The sequence below is a fragment of the Ursus maritimus genome, unplaced genomic scaffold (assembly GCF_017311325.1).
Source record: "Ursus maritimus isolate PB19 unplaced genomic scaffold, ASM1731132v1 scaffold_2, whole genome shotgun sequence".
In the NCBI taxonomy this organism is placed as follows: Eukaryota; Metazoa; Chordata; class Mammalia; order Carnivora; family Ursidae; genus Ursus; species Ursus maritimus.
The window spans coordinates 30,625,953-30,646,329 of NW_024424452.1; the positions used below are offsets into that span (position 1 = coordinate 30,625,953).

Below are 20,377 nucleotides of genomic sequence, written 5' to 3' on the forward strand. Positions count from 1 at the left end.
ATTTCTAATTCTCTCTTCGTAGCCAATCTCCTGCCTTGTATTTTGGGGTGTATGCAAATAGCATTAACCTGTTAAAAGCTTAAAATATACTGTCCCTTTGTGGCCCTATTTTGCAATTTCTTCGATTTTTCCATATACTAACTGCTCCCCCGCTCCACAGATGGAGCTTGGGCCCCTCTGGCCTCCTCCCCCACCCCCCCAAGAACCTCCAGAGCACTTGAGTCCTCTCAGTTTCCAGATGGGGAAACTGAGGCGGGAAACGTAAAGGACAAGATCACAGAGTTGAAGAGCGCCAGAGAAAGGGTTCTAAAGCAGAGAGTCGGATACCAGAACCCTCGTTCTTAACCCTTACGGTTAGGAAGGGAAGACGAGAAAGAGGGCGCAGAGGGACGGGAGGGGAGGGAGTGGAAGCCGTCAGGGAGAGCGCGGGGGAGAGACTCCTGGCTGGAAGGATCGGCGCTTTTCTCCCTCTTTCCCCAACCCCGCGACAGACGCCGCCCCGAACTTGGCCCGAGGAGCTCGGGAAGGCGGCGGGAGAGAGGAGGGCTGCGGCCTTTCCCGCCAGCGTCCCCCTCCCGCCTGCCGCCGTCCCTCCCACTCCGCTCTCCCGGCCCCTGACATCACGCCCCGGGAGGCGGGATCCGGGAAGGAGGGGGCGCGGGGAGGAGGCTCCGCGCCACCGCGAGGGAGGAGGGAGGGCGCGCAGTCCCAGCCCAGAGCTTCAAAACAGCCCGGCGGCCTCACCTAGCGCCCCAGCCCGTCCGTCCGTCCGTCCAGCCTCCAGCGCCCGGTGAGTGGGGCTCGCCCTCCCCGGGAGGCGCGCGCGGGGCGCGGGGCCACGTCGGGGGGCTGCGGGCAACTTGCGCCCGGGAAGCGGGCCGCTAGCCCCCGCACCCACGGGACCGAGGGGGGTTCCCCGCCGTTGTTGGGGGAGGCAGGGGCCGAGGCCCGTCCGTACCAACAACCCACCGGTCCTCGCCTAGACGACCAGGGCGCGGACTTCCCACCCACCTTGCCGAGTTCGCCCCGGATCCCGAATTCCACCTCCCCACCCCCGGACTGCTTCCTGCGCCTTTTTGCACCGAGGCGGGCGGGAAAAGTTTGGGGAGGAGCCAGGGCGGCTCCCCTCGCCTCCGCCAACTGCGCTCCTGGGGCTCTCGGAGTCCAGGGCAGTCCCGTGTCGTGGGAAGGACCCGGGCGCCTCGGCGCACCGTCCCCCGCCTCACCGAGCGGGCGGGACGGGCTGCGCCCAGGCCAGGTCAGTGGGTCCCCTCCTCCTTCCCGGCGGCGGCTCCGTTGCGCCCCCCAGCGACGAGGAACAACTTCCTTAGCTCTGGAGCGGTGGGGGAGCCTGGGTGAGCGATGCTGGGATGACGCTTCTCGCCCCCACTCTGGTTGGGGCGGGGGGCTTTGAGGACTCCACCCGTTGGTTCCAGAGAAAGAGGAGGCCAGAGCTCATGTATAGTGGGAGTATATACTCTCCAAATCCAGGCTCCTAAACACACCCCGAGGAGGCCCTAACTTGGGGCTGACAGGGGGACATCATAACCAGGGGCTAGTTGAGGGTACCTGGAGAGGAGGGATACCCCACAGGGCAAAGCCCTCCGTCCAGGCCCCAGAACCCAACACCTTATTTTTGGAACAAGGCAGACAGCCCAGTTTCAGGTTTGGGAAAAGCCACACTGCCTCCTCCCAAGCTCCAGAGATGTACGTGTGCGGTGGGGTGGGGTCAGGGGGTGAACTTTTAACTTGGCTGTGTCTGCAGTGGAGAGACCAGCCTGAAAGTGACTGGCAGAGGAAAGGTGAGGGGCTTGAGAAGCCTGCAGCTCAAATCCTGTATGATCCCACTGATGCCACCGAGGAGGGGTGGATTCACGGGGACAGAAACAGAAAGTACAGACTACCAGGGACTGGGGCAGGGGGTGGGAGTTATTGCTTACTGGGTCTGGAGTTTTTGTTGGGGAGCGTGAAAACATTTGGGGTATAGATAGTGATGATGGTTACATGACGTTCTGGATGTACTTAATATACACGAATTCTACAATTGCAGATGGTTAAATAATTGATAGTAGGTAATGTATATTTTACCACAATTAAAAAAAAAGTCTCCAGCTCCCTCTCTGCTTCTGTCTGAGTTAGTAAGGAATCCCAGAGACTGCTGACTGTTGCAGGCCACCTCTCCGCGGAATTTGGCTTCAGTATAAGGAAATGGAAGAAGGCTGAGGAGGGGACAGGAGCCCAGGTTTCCGCAGCAGTTGGGAAAGGACCAGGATGAGAACCAAAGCATGATGGAGCATTTGCAGGGCTCCTGGCAGTGTGCATTGTGCCCACGCTGTCCCCCTTTGGAAGCCTCACACGACTTCTTCCATCCCAGCTCCCAGGTGGCAGGTGGGGAGAGCCAGGCCAGAGACATTAAGTCCGTTTCTCAAGATCATTGAGCCAGTAAGTGCCAAGAGCCAGACTTTGAACCCCCATCTTCCTCCCCCCAAGCCTTCCCCCTATCCACCTGGAAATGCCGTGGTGGGTTTCCTGGAATGCGGGGGAGAGCTTCTGGAGAAACCAGGGCCCAGATGCCAAGCCCACAGCCGAGGGAGGGGCGTGAGGGTGGCAGGAAGGTGCCGAACCTGTTTTCCCACTGAGGGATTTTGGATCTGCTGCCTCCACCCCCGCCAGGAATTGGGGAGTGGGAGTGAGAGTCCGAGAGCAGGCCACATAGCCTGGAGCCTTCTCTGCCCCCAAAATGGGGAAACTGAGACTCACCTAAAACCTGGGGACAGGTGTTTGTGGTGCAAGGCATGGAGGTGGCCAGCCTCGTGGCGAGGCTCTGGGGCGGCCACTGTTCCGCCCCACCCAGAGGAGAGGTGGCATCGTGTCTGGCTGGTGTGGCCCCACATACGTGGCTCAGCTCATGAGAGGCAAGCAGGGCTCCCCGGCATGTAGCTGTAAATACAGGGCATTATCCCCTCGGTCACCCTGCCCCCCCCCCCACAGGTATTTTATACGGCTCTTTCTTCCTGGAGTGGAAGTGTCACCTAGGTTTCCTTTCTCTGCCTCGCATGTAGTATTCCAGACAGGAGCTAAAACCATTTTACGGCAACAGGTGATTCACAGGTTGACTCGACTCGCCAAATTTTCGTCCCCGGGGACTCTCCTGTCCCTCTCTGCCGCCTTCCGGGTGGATGGGGAGCCCAGCAGAGGCCAGCTCTTGGTCATAGTAAACTCTGGGCAGACACGAGCAGGAAGGGAAGTCTGTCGAGACAAAAATACATAAGTGCCTTTCCAGGCCAGATGGGATGGCGTTGGATTACTGGCTGGTTGGCGTTGTTTTTTGGGAGGAAGAGTCCAGCCACCATCCGTGGGGGGCAGATCTCGTGTGTGTGTGTGTGTGTGTGTGTGTGTGTGTGTGTGTGTGTGTGTGTGTTGTAAGTTGTGGCTGCTGCCCAGCCCCGTGGACAGGTGAGGCCTCTGACACAGGCCATGGGGAGCTGCAGAACAGGGGTGGTGGCAGCTCTCCCCCAAAGGTAGGATGGTGGGGTCCCAGGCTCTGGGACGGGGGAGCAGAGCCCTTCTAGAAGAGGCAGGTGAAGTCCGTGACGAGACTCCTGCTTGGGGGAACTGGCTCTGGACGCCTTACCCGGCTTCGGAAGCCAGGCGATTGGCAGCAGCAGCTGGAATGGGGAAAGAAGGCAGCTGGTGCCATAGACAGACTGGAGGCCTGACTGCTGGGGGTTGGCTTCAGCTTGTCCAGGAAAAGAATAGGGGTTGGGGTGGGGGTGGCAGGAAGAGGAGGCTCCCCTCCTTCCCCAGGAGGGATGGAGTCTGGCTTCCTGCAGGAGTTACCCAAAGAGGGCAAAGAGTGGAATCCTCTTCAGACGCATCTGGCTTTCGTTAGGGACAGGCCAAGGGGGGAGTCTAAAAATATCAGAGGCAAAGCTGCCACCCAGCGAGAGAGTGCTGGGCTCGTAACCCGATACCCAGGGTGGGGGCCGGGGTGGTGTCTCTGACGCAGAACTAGCGGAAGCTCTGTTCCAGTCATTTGGGCTTTTCCAGGCAGCCAAACCTTGGGTGGAGGCCTGGGGTGAGAGCTGTCTGCATTCAGGGCAGCCATGGGCTAAGATCAGGGAATTTCAACAGCATGAGAACCTTAGAAAGTCCCAGTTTGACAATGAGGGACACGCCGTATGGGGGGGGGGCGGTGACTCACCCAAGATCACCCCATAGGTTGGCAGCAGAACCAGGACCAGAGCTGGATTTAGGGACTCACTGCCCAGGAGCCCAGTGGCTTAGGAGTGGTCATTGGGGTTCCAGGCCAGGTCCCCAGGGTCAGGGCCCCTTAGGGCCTGTGTCATCCATCTAGGATGCTGGGTTTCCATGCTTATGTACTGATGGGAGAAGGTGGGCGAGCAGCTATGCTCAGGCAGTGGGTCACTTCCCACTGAGCACTGGGTCACTTGGGCACCGCTGTCGGACTCGGGATGTTGGCCCATCCTGGGGCAGGATGTAGGGAGGAGGGGGGCTGGAGGAGAACCGGCTGAATGAGTCCCTCCCTCTTTCCCATCTGAAGACACTGTTGGTTTTGTTCACGTGGTATCTCCACTGCCTAATGAGTAGTCGTTAACCAGAATGATGAATTCCTCCGGCCCTCACCGTCCTTGGGCAGCAGGGCTTCTGTTGATCTAAAAGGGAACTGAGGGTGAAGAGATTGCCTACACTCCTGCCCTCTGTGGACAGGTCGGATGACCTCAGCTACTAGAAGCTTCCTAGCACTCCTAGGTGTAGAGCTGGAAGAAAGGTCACCAGGGTGACATTCAGCATCAAGGTGATCTTGAGAAACGCAAGTGTGAGTTCACTCGCTATTGCTGTGCAGAATGGAGGGTTGGACAAGTAAAGTCCTTCAGTATAGACTGCTTCCCCAGAGACAAGGCACCTTCAGGATTTCTTATTCTGACTCTTCTGATCACCAACTTATCTGGCAAACAGACTTTCCTTTAAAAATTTTTTTTTAATTAAAAGAATTTAGAGTGGATAAATAAGACCCAAAGTTGTCTCATCAATCTTGTTCTCATGAATGGGTCTCACAGTGTGTTGTCATTGGTGGCACGCAAGGTAATTTTAAAAGTTTCTGCAGCTGAACATAAAACAAGAAAGGGTAATTAATGTCTTTTTCTCAGTTGCTATTTCAAAAAAACATAAACTGCACCCAGGCCCATAATTTCACAGGATATATCCCGTCATGTCCCTCTTTGTAAAAACAGGTGCTATTGGGTAGAGTGAAACTATAGGGGATGCTTTCAACTTTAAAAGGTTTTTTTCTTCTTTTTTTCTTTTTTCTTTTTTCTTTTTTTAAAGTAAGCTCCATGCCCCTTGTGGAGCCCAGTGCAGGGCTTGAACTCATGACCCTGAGATCGAGACCTGAGCTGAGATCAAGAGTCGGACACTCAACCGACTGAGCCACCCAGGCGCCCCAACTTTAAAAGACTTTTTTTTAAATAATCGAGGGATCTCTTGAGTAAGCACAGGTGACCCGGGGTAAAAATCTTAGGCCTGGAGTGACTGACATGTGGGAGTTGGCATAACCGTAGCTTCTGGGATGGACACAGTTCACTTTTTTTTTAAAGATTTTATTTATTTATTTGACAGAGATAGAGACAGCCAGCGAGAGAGGGAACACAAGCAGGGGGAGTGGGAGAGGAAGAAGCAGGCTCATAGCAGAGGAGCCCGATGTGGGGCTCGACCCCATAACGCCGGGATCACGCCCTGAGCCGAAGGCAGACGCTTAACCGCTGTGCCACCCAGGCGCCCCACAGTTCACACTTTTGACAGCATGACCAATCCGGGAGCATCTGTGAGCTCTGGGCCCAAGCTCCTCTTCTACAAAGATACCCCCGTGTTCAGCTTGGAACCGAGCAGCCACTCAGCTTCCCAGGGAGTCTTTCTGTCTTTAGTGAGGGTCGTTTTGCTGCCTGGATGACCTTGGACGTGCTGCAGATCGAAGGAGTTGGTATACTGATGTAGACCGAAGTGGCTTGCTTGAATGCAGGGAAGGCCGAGGGAGAGGTTGGCTAGCCTGCTTTCGTCTTGATGGGTATTATCTAGCCGCTCTGCAGTGAGCTGCTACAGGCAAAGGGGGATCTCCCTCTCTTCAAAGGAGGCTGCCGTCTAGTGAGAGGGTGAGGAGTCCAAGGACATGCACGTGGCAGGACCCGGGTCCGAGAGATGTGGTTTCAGGGAAGCTCATGGTCGCATGGCAGGCGAGGCTTTCCTGCCGCCCGCAGCACCGGAGATGGGCTGGGAAGAGTCCCTAGGATTTCCCCCAAGCAGAGATGGTTGTGAGTGTGCAGCCAGGAACAGAGAAGAGGCAGAAGATGCTGGCTGGGACCACGCCTGAGCGGCGCGTGCAGTTGGCCTGCACTGCAGGGCGCGTGGAGGGAGGGACAGCAGTGGAAGGCGTGGTCAGAGGGACTCCAGCCTCATCTCCACCAGAGAGAGTAGATTCATGAGCTTCCTCCGTACCCCAAATCTCAGGTTTGGGGGTGGGTGGCCTGCTGGAGGCTCCGTGGACAGAGGGGTGGAGTGGGGCTGGGCGGTCACCCGGGTCTGAGGTAATGGGGACTTAGCTCGGGAGGTGCCCTCCAGCCCCCACGGAGCAAAGCTTGGAACTTCCCACTGTGGACGCCTCGTGGCTGTAGTGGGTTTCCTGTCTGGTGCTGTGAACGGCAGAGGGGGCAGCAGTGAGTACAGTGACCCCAGTAGGACAGAATGGGAACCCCAGCCAGGTGTCCGGGACACCGTGGGGGATGGGAGTCTGGAGCTTTGGAGAACATTCAGGGACAGAGAAGGACCTGGGGCTGGAATTGTGTTTCAGGTTGGAATTTGAGGGTAGTAGAAAATGACTTGGATTTTGCCAGTGTTGTCAGGAGCAAGAATGATAATTAGCGTTGCTATTATTATAGCATTGGTAGGGTGCAGAACAGTTTCCTTTATCTTGTTTAAGGTGAACAACAACCCTGTAAGGCAGGGACTATTACTATTCCCGTTTATAGGTGGGAAGAGTAGAGCCTTATAACTTTGGCTTAAAACCACTCATTGGCGGTGTTTGGGTTTGAATCCAAGCCTCGTGGACCCACAGACCCCGCTGCATTTGCTGTATCCTGGCACGTCCCTCTTTGTACAAACAGACATCTGTGTCCTCCTCTTGGAATAATGCCGGCCCTTTGGGCCAGGAAAATTCCTTTGTTACAACTGTCCTGGTGGGTGTCTGGGAAGCAGGCATTCTTCCTCCAAAGTCAGCCCTCTCAGCCCCGAGGGTCCCGGGCATGAGCTTGCCGCCCCCCAACCTGCCTCATGGAGGACAGACCCCTGCTTAAGGGAGAGGAAGGCTGGCGGATGCAGGGACCCCCGTCTGTTGAGTTCACCGGGTTACCTCCGGCCTCCAGGGCAGAGCTAAGTGCGCGGTAGGTACTCGGTGAATCTCTGTCCCATGAGGAGCCCAAGAGGGAGTCACCTGGCATCTTGGGCTCCCTGCTTTTCAGCCGGCCCCAGGGGAGGAGTCCCAGAAGGAGGCCCCTGGGATAGGGGGCGGGGAGTGAGGAGCCAGCTGGAGGCTGCAGGGGCTGAGAAGGGAGGGGAGAGATTTGGGAGGGTGTGTGAGATGACTGGGGCCGGACAGCTGTTCGCTCTCCCTCCTGCAGCTGGCTTTGCCCGGAGCTGGGTCAGGCCTGGGTGGCATGGTCAGCGTCCATTTATATCAGTGTGACACGGGGTCGCATTCTTCTAGGCCAGAGCCCGAAAGTGGCTTCATCACCACCACGCTCAGAGTGGGGTCTGCACACCCATGGGCCTCTGGAGCCGACGTTAAGAACTGGGGTATGCTCACATTTATTTTAAAGTGGATTACTAAAATGTCAATCCCTTGGCAAGGGGTACTGATTTCCCTTTTAGGGAATAATACCCATGTACAAACTCATCGATTGAAGCTAACTGTTGTACAGACGGTTAGGGGCCACGTGGAGTACGGGTGGTGTACCCACATGGCCGGGATGATAGCAGTGGTGTCCTTGCACTGTTGGTGCCTCCCCCCCAGGTGCCCTTTACTCCACGGTATGCACACCCACCCACCCAGAGGCCGCAAGCATTGGCTGCTAATGAGACATGACTTCCCCTGCTCCGGAGAACTTCGAGAACCCCCTCATCCCTCTGGAGACACCTGGAAAGTCATGCCCCCGGCCTCTGGGCTAGTGGACCGCACCCCGGGGCACCCGCCCAGCCGTGTCGCGGAGCCTGGCCTGAGCCCCGGCCCAGCCTCTCCCCTGTGGGCTCTTTCCACCTCTTGGCCGTTGAGAATAATGTTGCCGTAACCATTCCCGTATATATCTGGACATGTGTTTTCGTTTCTCTTGGCTCAATCCCTAGGAATGGAATTGTCGGGTCCTCTGGTAACCACGTTTAATTGCTTGAAGAGCAGCCAGACTATCGTGCAAAGTGGCTGCATCTTGTCGTGTCCCCACCAGCTGGCTTCTTGGAAGCCTCTGCTGATGAAGCCCCTACCAATCTTGCGCAGGGTCCTGGGGGCTGGGGCTTCTGGGTTTAAGTCAGCCCCCCCCCCCCGCAAAGGTTCTGGGAGTGACTGGCCCAGCTGAGTGGGCGGTGGGGGTGGGTGTGGAAGGAAAGGGGGGTGCATGCTCTGTGCTCCCCTGGGTGGGGGCTGCCCGAGGTACAGCTGGAGTCAGTGAAAGATGCTGTTTTGTGCACGATGCTGGGGAGCCTTTGGGTGGCTCTGGACACAACATGCAATGGCATTAAACCACTTCGTGAGAAAGTGATATGCTTTTCAACGCTCTTCCAACGGTCCTGATTCCACCGAGGGCACATCTTAGCTGCTGCTGACGTGTTTCATGCCTTTCCAACCTCATTTGCCATCTTCAGCCAGACAGAGCGGGTCTCTGGCTCAGCCCTTTGACAGCCAACAGCACGGAGCCAGAACTTGTGGGCTTTTGGGGGGGAGGGGGTGTTTATTTTCAAAGTCAATCTCTATTTGTGGCAAACGATGCTGATTTTCCGCTTCCAGGGAGCCAAAAGATTTCTTTTAAAAATATGCTCATTTCTGTTGGAGAGTGGGTTTATTTAAAGACCGATACGCAGTAGAGTCCCACGGTGGTCCTCGAGAAGGTGACAGGCAGATGAAGGTTTGGAAAACCGTGTTCTGAAATGTAGGGCCCGATCGTCAGGTACAGAGTCAGGAAGCGGTGAGGTCCCCGGTCCCGGGGCACATACAGATGGAAACTGGGTGCTGGGGAAATAATGCAGGCAGAGGCCGTGGGCAGGGGTGGCCGTGCGCGATCACAGGCGCCTTTCTGCTGAGACTGCCTGAGTTCGCGATTCTCGTTGTGCGGGCGCGGTTTCCCGATGCCACGGCCCGATGGGGTCATAGCTGCAGACGTCACGTCATCAGCGGTGTCCCCATCAGAAGGGCAAGGGATTTGGGGGTTAGCCTTCCCTTCACAGCCCATCCTCCCCCCACTTTATAGGGCATCCTGGCGGGGAAATGGTACCCCGCGATTCCAAGTTCATGGGGATGGCTCCCTAGCTAGCTCAGGGTCTGCCCCGATCTTGAGTGTTTCACGGAGGGAATCTTTTCCTGTCCTGTCCCCACTCTCCGCCCCCGACCCCCCAGTTAAGGGGCGTGACCTGCCAGCTCTCAGGTTAGTGAATCTGTATGGGCGGGGAACCCCGATGGAGAGATGCTGTGTTGGTCAGGGTTTTCCAAGAAACAGAAGCAATTCAGGAGGTGTGTATGTAGAGGAGAGTTATTTTAAGGAATTGGCTTACGTAGTTATGGAGGCTGGTGAGTGTGAAGTCTGCAGGGTGGGGCTGGCGGGTTGGAGACCCAGGGAAGAGCTGGTGCTGCAGCTGGAGTCTGAAGGCCATCTACGGGCTGAATTCCTCTTGCTTGGAGAAGGTCAGCATTTTTGTTCTCTTCACGCCTTCAGCTGATGGGACGAGGCCCACCCACAGGAGGGAGGATCGTCTGCTTTTCTCAAAGCCCACCAATTTCAATGTTAATCGCATCCAAAGTACACCCTCACACAAACACAGTGACTCGACCAAGTTGACACATACTACTGACGGTCACAGCTGCTTTAGGTAAAATGGACACACGGCATGACTTAAAATAGAACGCTTTTAAAATCATTCCCCTTTGAGTTCCCTTCCAGCCTTCCAAGGAGAAGGTCTCAGTTCTGTGCCAGCATGTCTTTAACACTTCCCAAACACATGTGACATCCTGTTTCAGCAAGGAGAGACAGGGTTGGCCTTGGACGTGAGCTTTCAGCGGCCTGTTTCTAGCTGGGCATCTAATCACACTGTTTTGTTTTCGTTGTATTTCTTTTTCCCTAGCACCCTCGATTAATGGCAGGCAGGGCTGACTTTCCATGTGGGTCCTGATCCCGGGTTTCCTTTTATAATGCAAGCTTAAAAAGTGAGGAACCCACTAGGAGCGAGGGTGGTATGCCGATACCCCTGAGATTCTGAAGGCGGGAACAGGAGTGACGGGTTTGGGGAAATGGACGTAAGCCTAGCGGGTGAGGACGGTGCCTGCAATATCCCCTACTGGCCTAAGGCTCCTGCGGCCTGGCCAAGCTGTAGGAAGTGATTCCCGGTCCCTAGCTTTCCAGCAGAATGCAGTACAGAAAGGACAGCCCCTGTCACTTAGGAAAGATGACAAGGCTGTGACAGTGAATGCCGCTGATCTCCTGGGGATTACTTGACAGGCTCTGACACAAAGTGTTCTGTGAAGGAGAACGCATTCCCAGCCTAATGGCTGTGAGGATGGGTAACGCCCCGCATTTGACACCTGCTTCACCCCTGACCACTGACTCCAAATCCACCTCGCCCCACGCTGACATGTGTGCCTGCAGGGACACTACCAGCCCTCTCTGGGCTAGGGTGTGGGTTTGCCGGGTGGCGTGATTACACGGAACTCTTCGGATGACAGCAGCCAGCAGTGAGATCTTTAGTTGAGGGGTCAGGCCCAGTCATTGGCAGAATGGTGGTTATTAGCTCCTCTGCAAAAGTTGCCCAAACTAGCAGCCATTCAACAAACATTTGCTGAGTAGCCTTGGGCTCTGGGCATACGTAGATGAGTAAGGCATGATCTCTGCCCTTGAGAACTGAATCTGTTAGAGCACCGCGTGCCCCGTACCAGTTAGCTCTTGCCATGTAGCAAACCACTCTGAAACGTAATGGCTTAAAACAGAAACTGTTTATTTAGTTCATGATTCTGCAGGTGGGCAGTGCGGGCTGGGCTCAGGTGGACTCTCTCATGTGTCGGGTCAGCTGGTGGGTCAGCTGGGGGCCTGGCTGGCCCAGTGTGGTCTTTGCTGGAAAGGCTCCTCTGGGCTCCCTGCAGTTGCTTATCCTCCAGCAGGCCAGGCCTGGCTGGTTCATGTGGTAGCTGAGCAGAGAGAGAGAGAGAGGAAGTGCATGAGGCCTCTTGAGGCCCCGGCTCAGCATTGGCACAAGTCAGTTCCACAGCCTTTGATTGATAGAAGAAATCACGAGGGCAGCCAGGGTTCAGTGGGTGGGGAAATAGATCCCACATTTTTTTTTTCTTTCAAAGATTTATTTATTTATTTGAGAGAGAGAGAGCTTGAGCGGGAGGGGGGAAGGGAGAGGGAGAGAGAATCTCAAGCAGACTCTGCCCTGAGTGTGGAGTGTGACTCGGGGCTCCATCCCAGACCCCGAGATCACCACCTGACCCAAAACCAGGAGTCGGACACTCAGCCGACTGCCCCCCCACCCGAGCCCCTAGATTTTGCCTCTTAATTTGCTAAATGTGTGCTTGTGAACATGAGGGGTGTTCAACTGCATTTTTCTTTTCTCGTGATGTCTTGCCTGCTCTTGGAATCAGGGTAATGCCAACCTCACAGAATGAGAGCATGGGGGTGGGTGTAGGGGGTTCCCTCCTCTTCGATTTTATGGAGGTGTTCACTGTATAGCGTTGGTATTATGCTTCCTCGGATGTTTGATAGAATTCACCGGTGAAGCCATCCAGGCCCGGAGTTTCCTCTTTGGGAAGGGGCTCCAGGCGCTTGACAAGTATTTCTTCCTCCTTCCATTACCAAGCCTAAAAGAAAGGTCTAGCTCCGTGTCTTCTTCTTAGCCCTTCGGCTCCTTGAAGTCTGGCTCGTTCAGCTGTCCCTTGGACACGTATTTATAGGGCACCACTTACAAAGTGGGCGCTGTTCTGACTGCTGGGAGTACTGTCTGCACACCACACGAGGGCCCCGTCGCAGGGGAAGCGAGAGCACGCAGGTAAACAGCTACGGCATAGCATCAGGCCAGGAGAAGTGCTCCGGGAGAAGAGTCAAGAAAGGCTTTCCTTCACGTCCTAAGATCTTCATCAGCAGGTGGCCCAACGCCTTCTCTGAACTCTCCTCTCTCGGCTTCTGCTTCTGGGTCCCACTGTCCGCTCGGGTTCTCTCCCCACCCTGTGCCCCCCACCCCTGTCTTCTTCCTGGTGGGAGTGCATATCCACCAGGGGCTCTGTGTCCCACCCGCACGCCCGAGACGGGGGGGGGGGGGGTGGTTCTGCTGGCCACTCCTGTTCTCTCCCGAGGCAATGTCCTACCCATGCTCCCACTGCCGGGACACATTTCCGCACTGTTACCAGACTTGGCTCTCCCGGTGGGCCGTTGCCCTCACCCTGCAAACGTGCTCCTCCCGCTCCGACCCACGCACGTCAGGGGAGCCAGCATCCATTCTGCTCAAGCGCAGGGCCCCTGAGCCCCCAGCCAGGCACCAGGCCTGGTGACTCGCTTCTGGAAAGCTCTCGCTCCTCTGCTCGCCAACCTGTTGCTGCCCCAGTCCAGACCCTTGTTTCTCCACCAGAGATCTGCCCCTTTGCCTCTTCCTCCTCCTCCTTCTTCTTTTTTAGAATTTATTTGTCAGAGAGAGAACACAAGCAGGGGGAGCGGCAGGCAGAGGGAGAGGGAGAAGCAGACTCCCCGCTGAGCAGGGAGCCCGATGTGGGGCTTGATCTCAGGGCCCAGGGATCATGACCAGAGCCGAAGGCAGACGCTTCACCGACTGAGCCTCCCAGGCGCCCCCCTTTGCCTGCGTTCTAACCCATCTTCTGACTGTGGAACGTGTTTCCTCCAGAGGCGGATCTCAGTGTGTTCCTCCTTAAAGGCCTTCTGCCCCTCCCTGCGGGCTCCCAGACAATGTGCAAGCTTCCAAGGCCGCTGCAGCTTCTGGCCCAGCCTGGGGCCCTGCCCAGCACACACCCTACTCACACTTTTGTGTCGGTGCCTCCGAGCACGCTCCGTCCCCATGGCTCTGCGGCCAAACCGCCTGTGCTCCGCCCTCCCCTTGAGACCCAGCTCAGATGTCACTTCCTCCGTGAAGCCTCTCATGCTGCCCCCACGGGGCTGCTCACACCTTCCTCTGTGTTCTCACAGCGTGCGTGCCATCATGTCGTGCCTGTGTATCCACCCGTGTTCTTCACCGACCCAGCTGCTCCCCGGGCACACGGGCCTGCCTGACTCATCTGTGTGTCACCAGGGCCCGGGACATGGTGGGCTCTCACTGCATGCTCGTTGCATGAATAATTGCTCCATTTTAAACCAGTGAGCAGAAGCCTGGGGTTTGAGCCTGGTTCTGCCACCTGCTAGTTTGATGATCTGGGCAAATCCACAAGTTTGACTTCTAGGCTGCAAAGGGGATCATAGCCCTTGCCCATCCTTATGATGGGGGGACTGTCACCTCACTGACATGTGTTTATCCTGCGTGTAGTGAAGAGAGGTGCTTTCAGCCTGGGGGACTCGTGGGTGACCTGTGTCTGACTTTGTGGGTCCTAGAGTAATGCTGTGCACTGCTGGCCAGCATCCAGAGCCATGTGTGGCCCCAGGAACTCGGACCCATCTGATTAGACCTTAAAGGAATAGGACCCCAGGAGGGAAAAGAAATTCAGATTCCGGGTGGGCGACATGGTAGTTTCTCTAGTGCCAGATTGCCTGGGTTCAAATCCCAGATCCAACCTTCACTAGCTGTGTGACCTTGGGGAAGTTGCTTAACCTCTCTGAGCCTTTTCTTCACCTATTAAATGAGGCACATTATAACACCTGCATCACAGTGTTTTTATGAGTAACCAATAAGAATTGAGGAGGCACTGAATGTTGGCTGCCACCGTTGGTGCTGTTGTGGTCATGATTATTCCAACAGACCGAAAGACTTGGGCCTGCACAGGCAGGATCGTCCTCTGTGGCTTCTGCCCTGGAGCATTGCTAAATCCCAGGGTCCGGCCTGTTGCCCTTTCTGCAGCGAGCCACGGGTTGGCCCTGTGCCCAGAAGCCCCAGCCACAGTGAGCGCAAAGCTGGGCCGCCCAGGGCAAAGGGGCTTCCGCCAGCCCGAGGGCATCTTGGACGCCTGGATATTCCAGTATGGCTGGTGTCCAGATGCCAAGGCAGGAGGCCGTGCTGACCTCTGCCTTCCTGAAAACGGAGGCCAAAGCCACTGCCCCTTCGAGCACTGTGGGTGGTGGGAGGAGCCCGGCTTCCCGCCAGCCAGCGGGGGGAGCACCTCCAGCTCCAGAGTGGCCCTCGGAGTCCCTCCGGCAGTGTGGCCTTCCCCCAGGGTTCAACCCAGAGCCTCCTTGGCCCTTTCGAGCCGGAGCTGTGGGTGGAGCACTTCTGGGCCGAAGGAACGACCCCGGGCCTCCAGATGCCAAACATCTCAGGTCTGTTTTGAAAAGTTCCACACGTCAGGATTGTCCTGCTTACAATTCCGGGAACGGGCTCCAACTCCGCCTGAGAACGGGCTGTGGTTTAAATTGTAGGAAGAACTCCCGAGGGTGGGAATAGAGGCGGGTGGGCCGCGTGGTCCTCTTAACAGCATTTGCTCTCCCCGCGGGAAGCTGGCCGGGCCTGCAGCGGGAAGCAGTGTGTTTACGGAGGGAAGGAGAGGAGGGACCCTTCCCCTGCGCTGGGCAGGCCCCGTAACCTTCTTCTTACCTGTGAGACCTCACGGTGATGTCCCACCATCAGCTGCAAACCAAGTGTCGCTCCTCGGGGAGGGAGGGCCGGTGAGTCACCAGCAGGAGCTTCTCCCCACCCAGGACTAGACGTGCAGTGTGTGCATGTACGCACACACGCGCGCGCGCACACACACACACACACATTCAGGCAGACATCGGGCCAAGACAAAGCGGGACAGCAGCTCTGCCTAGGAGCCAGCGAGGAGATGCCCATTTTTGGCATGTCCTGTTTGTTACCTGAGGTCTGGCTGGACATCTCTGGGAGTGCTGTCCCTCGTCCCGTCCCCCGTCAGAACTTACAACTCGCCGAGCTGCAGATACTCCGTTCTGTGCGCAGAATTCCCACAGTCCCACCAACACCTCCGGGGGCTTCATCCCCACTGACTCCGGGTCTGATACCCAGAGGGGGCTTGCTCTCGGAAACCCATTCACCGCTCCTCCTTCGCCAGTTACGGATTCTTTTTCCTTAAAAAAGATTCTTTCGAATCTTAAGTTCTAACGCCCAGGGTTCCCTGTTATTTTATGTGACTGTTTTTGTGGCTGTTTTCTAGCCTGGAGAGCATGTAGGCCTTCAGTCTCAAGATGCTTTCCTGCGGTTCCTCCCCCGCACCTAAATCAAGGTTGGAGAGTCTGCGAGACCTAGCGGAGTTTCCGGGCGGAACGGGGGTGCGTTGTGATAAAGGTAGCAAACAGAACTGAGGCCTTGTACTCCCTGAGGGAATCCTTTCAGTGATCAAGGAAAAGCACTCTCCAAAATCCAGACCCATCTCCCAAGGCTCACTTCACTGGGGCCATTGAGCGAACAGGATCAAAACTGCAGGAAATGCTATTTTGAGGACGGATGAAAACCTACGATATGTGCAGTTCTCTATCGGGCCCCCTCTGATACGCCCGGTCCTATCGCAGGCTTAGTTCATGGGCCGGTGCAGAGAGACGCTGCCTCCCCAGATCCCCTTGGGGCGGGGCCCACCAAAGGTGAAGGGTGCACGCACTGCCTGCGCCCTCTCGCCTGATGCGAAGCAGGCCCCTGTGTGATTTTCGTTAGGCCCGAAACATGAGCAGGAAGGAGGGCAGCAGAAAATGTCCCGGAGCCGGAGTTGGAAAACCAGGGGTTGGAATCCATCTCTGCCAACTTTGACAAATCACCTGACGCCTTGGCGAGCCTCAGTCTTTCATCTGTAAAGTGGGGATAATGATATCTTGCCCTGCCAGCTTTACAGGGTTGACGGGGAAGGCCTGACACAAGACAGACCGTGTCGACTGCAGCTTCACCTTTAATCACGAGAGTCCTGCGGGGTGAGCCCTCGGAGCACACCCCGATCTGCTTTACCTTCTCTGTGTGTCGGCATGACAAGGACAAGAAGGGTTCTCCGAGGAAGAGGAGAAGCGATCGCAGCACCCGGTTTTGCCCCATAGTTGACAACAGTTACAGGGCCCTGTGATGTAATGGGCAGTGACCCACGTAAGGCATAAGGACGGTGTGGGGATGGAGGGCGTGGGCAGGTGGGGGGAGGCAATGGTGGCAAAGAAACTCCCCCGTGGGCGGGAAGTCAGTGTTTACAGCAGAGGAATCGGGAAATAGAAGTGCAGGAATATTGCCTGGAAATATGGAACTCTGGGGAAAAGCACGGCTGAAGGGGTTCACAGTGACTGCTTCCGGAGGCCTGGACTGGGGGGTGGGGCAGAGGCTGTGGTTTTTCATCACATGCCTTCGGTTCTTTTATCTTTTGGGTTTTTTTTTTTTTCCTTTGTCATCACATGGATTATGTAGATCAAAACGTATTTTTAAAAGAGAAGTCCTGCAAGTCGGAAGACTTTGATTTCTAGACAGGAGCTTGAAAAGCCACCGAGTGCAGCCTCCCACCTTTGGACAGGTCAACGCCCGAATCCAGGTGGCCTTTCAGAACCTGGGCTGGCTCCATCCCTGAAGAAATCGCCCAAGGAACCGCACCGTGGCTTGCGCTGCCTGGTGAGGGCTGTGCTGGCACGTGGCAGAGGCCGCTGGGAAATGCTTGTTGACATTGGAAGGCTGGCTCCCGTCCTCTGAGGGGTCACCCAGTGAGGTCGAAAGGGTTGTTGGAGTGGGGGCCAGGACAGCCTCCCATCCTGACCTTCCTCCGGCTTCGCTGTGGGATCCGAGCAAGCTGTGGCCCTCCCCGGTCTCAGTTTCCGCCTCTAGACGATCAGGGCTTTGAGCTTCTCAAGAGCCGTCACAGTGACGCATTTTTAAAACTACCAACGGTAGCAAGTAGCTTTCTCTGCACCGGGCACGGTAGCAAACAGAGGGGGAGATAGTAAACACGGGAACAAATGAGATACTTTGAGACCGTGGAAGTCCTCGGAAGAAAATAAGCCAGAGGGATAGGATAGACCGTATTGGGTGGGGGGGGGTGCTTCACAGCAGGTGATCTGGGCATGTTGGAATTGAGACCTAGACAGTGCGAGGGGGAGAGAGAGAGAGAGAGAGAGCGTGCGAACAAGCCAGCTGAGGGTGGCAAGGAGGGAGTCCTCCAGGGAACTCTGCCCCAGGCGGCTGAGCCCAGGCCCTGAAGCCCACAAGGACAAGGGGACGCAAGAGGGATCGGCATTCAATGAGACATTTTTTTTGGAGGGAAAATAAATCTCTGTGAATGGCAAGGTTAAATTTGGCGCCCCCTTGGGTTTGGTGGGCCGGTGTTCGTGCAGCCCCCAACCCAGGGGGCTGTGTGTTCTTCAGTGTCTCCGAAGAGGGTGTGCAGAGGGTGCAGGGGTGAAAAATGGGCGTGGGTCGTGGGAAGGGGTGCTCCGCTGGGAAGGGCCCAGGAGATAGCAGAAGCTGGTGTGTAGAGGCCAGGATTACACTTCTTGGGGAACAACGGATGGGAGTAAGTCAAAGAGGTGATGTGGAGGCTTCTGCACATGCCCCCCCCCCACCCAGTCAGGCCTTGCACAGCAGTTGGTCCAGTAGGTCACCTTGACGATGGAGGATGGCACAGCACCAAGTGTCCTCTATGCTGCACTGAGTAAAAAAAGTAAAAGCAAAATCAACTACACAGCACGTCCTTCATCCCAGCACCCCCACTTCTAGGAATCTGCCCTTCAGATACACAGATGCAAGTGTGCAGAGAAATAAGTGTAAGGGGGAACGCCTGGCTGGATCAGTCAGTGGAGCGTGCGACTCCTGGTCTTGGGGTCCTGAGTTCGAGCCCCACCTTGGGAGTAGGAAATAGTTAGAACTAAAAAAAAAAAAAAAATTTTTTTTAAAGGAAAAAAATGTAAGGATGTCCACTGGCAGTGTAGTTTGAAGTAGCAGAACGTTCAGAAAGGACCTCAGTGGTCATCAGTGGGGAACCAGTGAGTAGACTGTGGCATGAGCCACGCAACCCAACACCAACCAGGCAGCCATTCCAGCAATGAGGTGGAACAGTTGAAAGAGAATGATCCTGGGGGGGTATTAGTGGGGAGAGAAGCTAGGCTGGAGAATGGGCTGTCGGCTCCACACCCTGCCCCCGACCAGCCCAGGGGAACCCCCCCAGGAAAGGGAAACTGGGGGCTCCCAGCGAGCAAACTGTCCCGCTCGTTGGGCTAGGAAGGAAGTTGGGGAAGAGCACAGCGCTGCGCAGCTCACCATTCACGTCTGCGCTCCACCAATCCGGAAAGTGGACGCTGGATGCCCCCTCCAATCAGGAGCGAAGGAGTGAGTGAGGGGCGGGGCATGAGGCCAGAAGTGTGACTGGTGCATGTCCCCTCCACACGGAAACCTGAAGAGTGGGGAATAAGTGTTCCCACCTAGCAGATATTTCTGGAAGGAGCATAGCAAACCTGAAGAGTGGTTCCCTGAAGGGAAGGAAGGAAGAGAGTGGCCTCAGGGATAGTGGTTAAAGGGACGCCTTGTGTAAAGATGCAGGAGCAAAGGGTCCCTCTTAAAGGTTCAGGGGATCTCTTCTACTTATGAGGAATTTCCTTCAAAGCCTGTGGTGAGGTCGCTGGCAATGTCCTAGGTGCACAAGTTCTCTTTTTTTACCCTCATTTTGCTTTTATGGGAGATCCAGACATTATCATGGGGGAGCACTAAGTAGTTGGCATTTACTTCCCTATGCCCTAATTTTCCTGGACATCTGTGCGTTCAAACCAATCTGTAGCCACCCTTGTATGCCCGTGGATCTTTCTCTTACACTGGACTCAAGACCTCTTGTAAAAACGTACTCTTTTCTCTGCAGGAGTGCCTTCCTAATGTCTGGAATGCCAGCTGAACCCACTCCCAGGCGTTAAAGCAATGCCTCCCAGACGTTAGGCATTTGAGAACCACCCCAGGACTTTTGTTACCACTGAAGGCCACCTGTCCTTTTAGTTACATAATATTTTTCTTAAATGACTCACTTTTAAAACTTCACATTTGTCTATAAATAGCATTACTTATAAAAAGAAAGAACCTTAAAAATAAATGTAATAAAATCTAAACAACATTGTAAAATTCTAGCTACCCTATGACTTGCCTAAAGTTCTGCTCGCCCTTCCTCCCTGTCTCCCTTCTTCCCTCCCTCCCTCCCTCCCTCCCTTCCTTCCTTCCATCCTTCCTCTTTCTCTCTCTCTTTCTTTCTCTTTTTTTCTTTTTCTTTTTAAAATGGCATGTGTTTGAGACAGACTAGCACCAAACTGGGTCTTTTTCCTTGGTGGACTCAGAAGGATTAGAATGGGGACTTTCTCACTGTGTGGTTCAGTGTTATTTAATGCCACATCAATGTTCCCACCAAACTCATTCTCTGTAGCGTTTGAAATATGCACTTTGGAGAAAACTGAGTTACAGCTTCCCCTCCCCCTTCTGGAAAGTTTTAGTTATATGTTCAAATGCTTTTGTGTAATCCGAACCGAATAACATATGAAGTCTGTTATTACCCTGGTGTTTATGGCCCTGCCTGATCAGGTTGGCTTTTTGACAAGGGTCAGAAATGTATCTGTTTGGGGGCAGCCTATGATGACAGATAAGGATGATGCAGGCGTGGGGCACCTGGGTGGCTCAGTGGTTAAGCATCCGCCTTCAGCTCAGGTCATGATCTCAGAGTCCCAGGATCGATCCCCAAATTGGCTCCACACTCAGCGGGGAATCTGCTTCTCCCTCTCCCTCTGCCCCTCCCCCCACTCGTTCTCTCTCTCTCTCTCTCTAATAAATAAAATATTTCTGAAAAAGAATGATGCAGGCATAAACAAAGGAGTATTGGTCCTTTTAAAAAGAATCGAGGAAATCACTGAGCTGGTTCGTTGGGTTCTTGTAAGTGAGGATGTGCAGAATCACAGCTGGGACTGTTCAGGCTGAGCTCTGCAGCCGAGACTCCTGGCTGGTTGTTAGTGAGTCCTGGGTCTTATGG

At 55.3% G+C, this 20,377-nt stretch overlaps 1 protein-coding gene across 2 annotated transcripts in view; it reads left to right on the forward strand.

The window, feature by feature from the left end:
• Positions 1–645: 645 nt before the first annotated feature.
• EMP2 (epithelial membrane protein 2) overlaps positions 646–20,377 on the forward strand; it is a 29,710-nt gene continuing 9,978 nt past the window's right edge. The window contains exon 1 of one of the 2 annotated variants that reach the window (XM_040635337.1): positions 646–790. The gene's annotated coding sequence lies outside the window, so the exon portion shown is untranslated. Of the gene's footprint in view, positions 791–14,623; positions 14,736–20,377 lie in introns of those variants that run through there. The other variant, XM_008696894.2, reaches the window with a different exon arrangement.